Source organism: Micropterus salmoides, unplaced genomic scaffold (assembly GCF_014851395.1).
Source record: "Micropterus salmoides isolate LMB-PRFRI ecotype aquatic unplaced genomic scaffold, ASM1485139v1 Ms_hic_scaffold_19, whole genome shotgun sequence".
Lineage (NCBI taxonomy): Eukaryota > Metazoa > Chordata > Actinopteri > Centrarchiformes > Centrarchidae > Micropterus > Micropterus salmoides.
In genome coordinates, this window is record NW_024041039.1 from 8,283,596 (window position 1) to 8,292,025 (window position 8,430).

At 41.2% G+C, this 8,430-nt stretch overlaps 1 long non-coding RNA gene across 1 annotated transcript; it reads right to left on the bottom strand.

Moving 5' to 3' along the window:
• Positions 1–6,825: 6,825 nt before the first annotated feature.
• On the bottom strand, positions 6,826–8,128 carry LOC119910618. The gene is made up of 3 exons (XR_005445661.1): positions 7,980–8,128; positions 7,797–7,901; positions 6,826–7,717 (listed from the first exon to the last, which is right to left on the bottom strand). It is a non-coding gene; the product is annotated as an uncharacterized LOC119910618 (long non-coding RNA).
• Between the last annotated feature and the right edge of the window lie 302 nt (positions 8,129–8,430).

The window sequence follows — 8,430 nt, forward strand, 5'->3', positions numbered from 1 at the left end:
GTTTATTTACTGTTATTTATGTCAGTACGTCACAGTAGCTGTTGAAAGTCACCGTTTTGTGGCTCGCTGTAAATATACTGAGAGTTTATTTAGTTGTTATGGAGGAGAGAGGTGAGGTTTCTAAATGGACAACACTGGTGCTTGAGGTCAGTGTTAGCTTCACGTGGGTGTTAATGTTTTTATTAACCCAGCACTGTCCAGCATTTTTTATGGATGTAATGTTGCAGGCTAGTTGAGTTTACCATTGCAGAAATTCAATATAATTGTAGGAGCAGAGATTATAGTGGCTGGATGTTGAATAATGAATAATTTTTTTCTGTCTGAACAACAGTCCAAAACCTAAAGATATTTAATTTACTTCTTACATTTGAGAAGCTTAAACCAGAGAATATTTAGCGTTTTTGCTTGAAAATGAAATCAATTACTAAAAAAATCGCTGCAAATCAATTTCCTGTTGATTGCATGATTTTTTCTTCAGAATTATTTTGAGTATATTAGATATTAAGACAATCTTTGTTCAACCAGGACATTGACCTGAAGTAGTCTTCAAAACAAGAATGTGAATGTCCTTGAGTGGCTGAAGCCTAGCTAAATCCTTTTGACGAGGGTAGGCAATTTATTCAGAAGCATTTTGAGTTATATTTGTTGAAATTATCTTCATCTCCTGACAGTAATCAATAAATCAAACTGTTTAAACGTGTCATTTAAATTTCATTTTTTTTCACCGTTCTCAAACAAATATTAACTTTAATAAGAAACATTGGTCACTTGTGATTTTGAATCTGCTGCTACTAATTTATTCATACACAGAAACACACACAAACACTTGTCACTGTTGTATTTCTTACTAAACAAATGTATTGTGCCATACCCATACTGTCAGAGTCTGGAATGTCCTTCCACTTTGTCAACTTTACCATTATTTGGCTGTGATGACAGCATGGTGATATCTGAATGTATTTGATACCACTACACTTGTATGAACCTGCTTATTCCTTTTATAAATCACCCCTGTTCTAAAGTCCAATTGAATGCTAATGCAAAACAGAAGTGTGTGTGTGTCATTATAATAAACTCTGAAAAAGGAAACCATTCCTATAATATAGTACATCAAATTTATTAAGAAGCAAATATTTTAGATTTATATTGTGGGAGGAAAATTCAGTGCGCTTGCGTACACAGCAGGGTGTTCAGGGAACCACCGTTCCTGTTGGAAAAAAACGTTTTACTACGTTTTGTCGGCGCTGAACTCGCCCCAGGTTGATCTGGCTGGTTGGTCAACAACACAGCATTGGTGAGACTGAAACGGAAAGGGTAGATACGTATTGGACACTGATCCTCGTCTTGATCGTCCTCGTCCACAAGACGATTGCATTTCGCCACAACAGGAGTGTTCAGTCTCACCAATGCTGTGTTGTTGAGGCGTTTTGCAGTCGTGTTGTGTTGAAATACTGTCATGTTGTTGTGTTTCCCAGGAATCCTGGGAAATAAATCTGCGAGTGTTGCAAGTGATGCAATATTTTTGCCTCTCTCATTCACTGTGCAAGACGGGTCAGGTCACAGATATAAAGACATGTAGAGAGAGAGGAGATTATGGCTCTTGTTGCCAGATTGACTCTTGTCAAGTTTATATTCCCTTCATGTTACAGAGAGTTAAATGTGGATTGAAATATGAAAATATAGTAATATATAAAATACAATAAAAAAATAGAAAAATATTTACAGATATTATATATTTATTAAAATATAAAAATAGTAATACATAAAAATAGAATACAAAAATAGAAAAATATTTACAGATATATAACCTTTTTAAAATATAAAAAAATAGTAATGTATAAAAATAGAATAAAAAAATAGAAAAATATTTACAGATATATATATACTTATTAAAATATAAAAAATAGTAATGTATAAAAATAGAATAAAAAAATAGAAAAATATTTACAGATATTATACATTTATAAAAACTAATAAAAATAGTAATATAATAAAATAAAAATATATACAGATTTTTAGATACACTTTCACGTTCCAATATTTGTGCCTCTCTCTTTCACTGGGTAAGACAGTTTGAGGTACAGAAGACTTGTGGAGATAGCAAGTAGAAGGCTTAACCCTCTTTGTCCTCATTGTCACTCACATGTCATTATATAGGCCAGGTACGCAATGCTTAAATCCAAAAGTTTGCTCTGGAAAAAGCAGCAGCAATTCTTGCGGCTCTAGAAAAATCACCTGCAGCATACCTGTCAAATATCCAAGAAGTAGTGAGGACAGAACCACCCAAAACTACAAACAGCTTGAATTCGTAATCGTCTAATAATTTTTGGCAAGCCCTGTAGATACGTAGTTTGATATCTTCTGTCATTGTCCGAAGAGCATCTGCAATTTTTGCTGGGGAAGTGTGGTCGGGGCACACATATGAAGATTTGTAGAGAGAGCGAGGAGAAGGCTCAAGCCTCTCGCTACCAAAATGACTCTTGTGAATCACACGGTAATTACGTGCAGAGAGGTCATCCTGCTCTTGTTTGTTTTGCTCTGTTTCACTACCCCGACAGTCCATGCCAGTGGAGTGGCAGCCATTTCTCGGATCCAGCAACCTGGGATTACTGCAGATTTGGTCCTCAAAGTCTGTCTGGACTTGTGGTGTTACTACACAGTAAGTGCGTGCAGAGGGTCATCCTGCTCTTGTTGAATTTGCTCTGTGTCATCAACTAACCAGTCCAAGTTTATGGAGTGGCGGCCATTTCTCGGATCCAGCAACCTGGGATTGCTGCAGGTTTGGTCCTCAAAGTCTGTCTGGACTTGTGGCGGTACTGCAGGGCAAAAAAGTACAGAGGGGTCATCCTGCTCTTGTTTGTTTTGCTCTGTTTCATCAACTAACCAGTCCAAGTTTATGGAGTGGCAGCCATTTCTCAGACCCAGCAACCTGGGATTACTGCAGGTTTGGTCCTCAAAGTCTGTCTGGACTTGTGGTGGTACTGCAGGGCAAAAAAATACAGAGGGGTCATCCTGCTCTTGTTTGTTTTGCTCTGTTTCATCAACTAACCAGTCCAAGTTTATGGAGTGGCAGCCATTTCTCAGACCCAGCAACCTGGGATTACTGCAGGTTTGGTCCTCAAAGTCTGTCTGGACTTGTGGTGGTACTGCAGGGCAAAAAATACAGAGGGGTCATCCTGCTCTTGTTTGTTTTGCTCTGTGTCATCAACTAACCAGTCCAAGTTTAGGGAGTGGCGGCCATTTCTCGGATCCAGCAACCTGGGTTTACAGCAGGTTTGGTCCTCAAAGTCTGTCTGGACTTGTGGTGGTACAGCAGGGCAAAAAAATACAGAGGGGTCATCCTGCTCTTGTTTGTTTTGCTCTGTTTCATCAACTAACCAGTCCAAGTTTAGGGAGTGGCGGCCATTTCTTGGATCCAGCAACCTGGGATTGCTGCAGGTTTGGTCCTCAAAGTCTGTCTGGACTTGTGGCGTTACTACACGGTAAGTGCGTGCAGAGAGGTCATCCTGCTCTTGTTTGTTTTGCTCGGATACACTACCCCGACAGTCCATGCCAGTGGAGTGGCGGCCATTTCTTGGATCCAGCAACCTGGGATTACTGCAGGTTTGGTCCTCAAAGTCTGTCTGGATTTGTGGTGGTACTGCAGGGCAAAAAATACAGAGAGGTCATCCTGCTCTTGTTTGTTTTGCTCTGTTTCATCAACTAACCAGTCCAAGTTTATGGAGTGGCAGCCATTTCTCGGATCCAGCAACCTGGGATTACTGCAGGTTTGGTCCTCAAAGTCTGTCTGGACTTGTGGCGTTACTACACGGTAAGTGCGTGCAGAGAGGTCATCCTGCTCTTGTTTGTTTTGCTCTGTTTCATCAACTAACCAGTCCAAGTTTAGGGAGTGGCGGCTATTTCTCAGATCCAGCAACCTGGGATTACTGCAGGTTTGGTCCTCAAAGTCTGTCTGGACTTGTGGTGGTACAGCAGGGCAAAAAAATACAGAGGGGTCATCCTGCTCTTGTCTGTTTTGCTCTGTGTCATCAACTAACCAGTCCAAGTTTAGGGAGTGGTGGCCATTTCTCGGATCCAGCAACCTGGGTTTACAGCAGGTTTGGTCCTCAAAGTCTGTCTGGATTTGTGGTGTTACTGCACGGTAAGTGCGTGCAGAGGGGTCATCCTGCTCTTGTTTGTTTTGCTCTGTGTCATCAACTAACCAGTCCAAGTTTATGGAGTGGCGGCCATTTCTTGGATCCAGCAACCTGGGATTGCTGCAGGTTTGGTCCTCAAAGTCTGTCTGGACTTGTGGCGTTACTACACGGTAAGTGCATGCAGAGAGGTCATCCTGCTCTTGTTTGTTTTGCTCGGATACACTACCCCGACAGTCCATGCCAGTGGAGTGGCGGCCATTTCTTGGATCCAGCAACCTGGGATTACTGCAGGTTTGGTCCTCAAAGTCTGTCTGGATTTGTGGTGGTACTGCAGGGCAAAAAATACAGAGAGGTCATCCTGCTCTTGTTTGTTTTGCTCTGTTTCATCAACTAACCAGTCCAAGTTTATGGAGTGGCGGCCATTTCTTGGATCCAGCAACCTGGGATTGCTGCAGGTTTGGTCCTCAAAGTCTGTCTGGACTTGTGGCGTTACTACACGGTAAGTGCATGCAGAGAGGTCATCCTGCTCTTGTTTGTTTTGCTCGGATACACTACCCCGACAGTCCATGCCAGTGGAGTGGCGGCCATTTCTCAGACCCAGCAACCTGGGATTACTGCGGGTTTGGTCCTCAAAGTCTGTCTGGACTTGTGGCGTTACTACACGGTAAGTGCGTGCAGAGGGGTCATCCTGCTCTTGTTTGTTTTGCTCTGTTTCATCAACTAACCAGTCCAAGTTTATGGAGTGGCGGCCATTTCTCAGATCCAGCAACCTGGGATTACTGCAGGTTTGGTCCTCAAAGTCTGTCTGGACTTGTGGCGTTACTACACGGTAAGTGCGTGCAGAGGGGTCATCCTGCTCTTGTTGAATTTGCTCTGTTTCATCAACTAACCAGTCCAAGTTTATGGAGTGGCGGCCATTTCTCAGACCCAGCAACCTGGGATTACTGCAGGTTTGGTCCTCAAAGTCTGTCTGGACGATGGATCCATAGATGATGTTTTTCTCGTCTGGTGCTGGTACAGGAGGTGATTCGTGGATCACAGGTTCTGCTGGGTTAATCCTGGGTGTACTGGGTTGATTATGGCTCAGTACAGAGCTGATGAGATGTCCAGCAGTTTTGGCGACCCAAGGAAGCACAACAAGACCTAGAGCTAATACTGGCATGTCAGTAGATAGTGGGATTAACTAGATAAAATGGTATTTCTCCTGATATTTAGTTGCAAAGTTTTACAGTTCTCTGCACAAAGTATTTCTTCTGATATGTTGTTGTCTGGTTTTACAATTCTCTGCAGAAAGTGTGAGATATCTGATCGATTCTGACGCGTTTGGTCTCAGTAAAGAGTGACGTAACAAAAAAAAGAAGCAGGAGTGACGTCAGGAGTGTTCCATGTTTTTTTTAAAAATACTAACGGCTGGATTTTGAAAGGATCCAACAGAGAAACTCCCTTCTGGGCTCCTTCTAAAGCCACGCCCCCAAAATACGTGAACGCACGTTGCCGTTGCAGCTGGAGGACCAGCGAAGAGGAGCGCAGTGCAGCCGCTCACATCAGGTGTAAGAAAACGTGTAACCTTATCATTATGAAATGAAACAACTAACCGTGGTGTTAGTACTCACTGTCTATCTAGCATGTTAATATTGGACAGGTTTAAAAAGACCGAGTTTTGATCAGTAACGCGCTGGCTAGTTAACTGTTAGCAACAGGTAACTTAGCTGTGCTAACAGCTTCGCTAACATTGGGCAAAGCTAAAAACAGGCTGATCCACATTTTCCCGTTACACGAACGTGATTTCGTGTTTGACTCCCAACATGGACGTTGTTTTGCATGTCAGAGCTTCCACGGTGACAGCATTATTGTCTCTGAGGACTGCACTCCAGAGCCAAGCACAGACCAGGAGAGGACCGGGGTCGAGGCGCAGAGGTGGGAGGTCCGAGGAAGAACAGGCAGGACGGAGAGGACGAGGTGCAAGTTAAGCAGCACATTTTCTAGGACCTGAGTCGAGCTTCACACTCCAACAACGGCATATGAACAGGTGTGTGTGTGTATATATATATTTTAATATTAGTACATTATTTCCCAGTGTACTTCTGTCAAAGTTTCTCTGGTGTTTCCCCCCTTAAGCCCTTTGGCAGTCAAAAGTGCTATATAAATATAATCCACTATTGTTATTACTTTTTATTTATTTATTATTTTTTACTGATTACACCAACACTAACTACAGCTCTGCTTCAGCCATTGGCTCATCTGTGTTATGTCCACTGACGTGAATGGAACAAGTGTCTGTGTTTATTGCAGCCCTGAGAGGACTACAGACACCTGGTTTTTATACTCTCTATTTAATATGTGTTGGTGTATAAAGACAAAAAGTGTTTTAGAAACAACTTGCTTACCTTGCCTTTACCTGGTGAAGTTATGTGGAAAGCAATAATGGTACATATTATATATTGCAATGCACTAGATGAGGTTAGCAACTGCTCAGCGTTGGCCACATAGCTAGCGTAACTATCCATGTTTTTCCAGATTTTCTGATATTGACTGTTTTCACTGACATTATCTGAATCTCGTTGGCCTGACAGTCTTCATCACATAAACCTTTATTGCTGTTTTTATCCTTACTTAGAGTTTATGTTGGAGTCTTGCTTTGTGCCGTGAGCTGGTTGTTTTGTTAGAAGACTGCATTTCATTAGCTGGGGTGTTTTGTCACTGTGGTCTGCAGGACCCGCATCCTGATCCATTGCCTTTGCATTAAAAGCAGAATAGTGGCTGTTCCAAGCAACAGAGAAAACAGGCGTGTGCTTTATTTCTAACTGAGGTTTGAGCCTATTGACAATAAGGCAGTAAAAATTAGATTTATTAGTGATTTCATTGAAAAACTAGATATAGCCCCTTTAAAACAGAATATGGAAGGTATTTCTGTACTGGCATGGCAGTGCAAGAATGTGAGTAAAGTTATAAATTATGATCAAGTCTGATTTATGAAGTTTGCTTTTTATTTATTTATGAAGGAACGCTGTAGGAAGCAGAATAGTTTGGATGTCTGCATTTTATCAGTGGTCTGTAGTTCAAGACTCCATCAATCTTGTAGTTGATGAGACAATATCAGAAACAATATGTTCTCCACATCTAAAGAATGTGACGAGCATATTTTGTACAACAGTTGATAATAACTTCAAAGGCTCAGTTTAGATGGAGGCTGGCTGCAGGTGTTCAAGAGCCTGAACATCTTGTCTGTCTGCAGACAGTTTTTGTATTGACTTGAGGGGAATCTGCAGCACTGTGCTGACTGGCAGCACAGAAATACACACCCCTGTCATTTAATGAAACATTTGAAACAGTGAGGCTTGACTCTTTACGGCCGTCTCCATCAAAGCTGATTTTTCCTTTCACGTCGTCCTCGGGGTATAGGGAGTCCAGATTCAGATATCCCAGGAACTTTAGCGCTTTGTTTTCTTCTTGTTTGTACCAGAGAATGCAATCAAAATTTGTTATGCTGTGTGAACATTTGATCTCACTGGCAACAGATTCATAATTTCTCTTAATGATGAAAGGAGGTTTTTGGACAACAGTGTAGGCATTTGAGGCACCTGTAGAAAAAGAACAGATATTATTTCAAATACTGAAATAATTAGCTGTACAGCATCTTACTCTGTCTGAAATACTCACCCTTATTCCCTGGCAGATGAAGGAAACACAATATAAAGACCTTAAACATTGTGTTAAAGAAGTTTAAATGTTATATTTTTCTGGTCCTTTCAGCTCAGTAAAAACCTGTAATAAAAACATTTAGAATAAGAGCAAAATATGTCAAACAATCTTAAAGCTGCATTAGGTAACACATGAACATACACAATACAAATCCTTCTGTGCCTTTCTCTGCTGTTCGTACCACTCCGCTGTGCACAAGCAGTAATTGACACTTTTTTCGAGACTCCTCCCGGCTGTGATTGGTTGTTTTCGTTTAGGTGAGGTGGATTTTTGAAAATGCTGTCAGGAGCACTTGGAAACAGAGGAACCGGATGTTTCAGGATTTAGTGGGCAGTTTCAGCAAATATGCCATGAAGTTATTTTAATAAAAGCTGTCCATTGAACGTTTATCTTTAGATGTGTTGTCATGGATTTTCAATGAGTTGACCACTTTTAAACCATTGCCACTTTCTGCTGTAATCCCTAAAATAAGGGTAGCTGCAGACTGTAATGCAGTGTTATTACTTTCTTGTACTTTAACTTTTAAGTGAAACTGAAATAAGAATAAGATGAAGAGGCTGTGTTTAATAATGTCCATGTTCTGGAGGTTGAA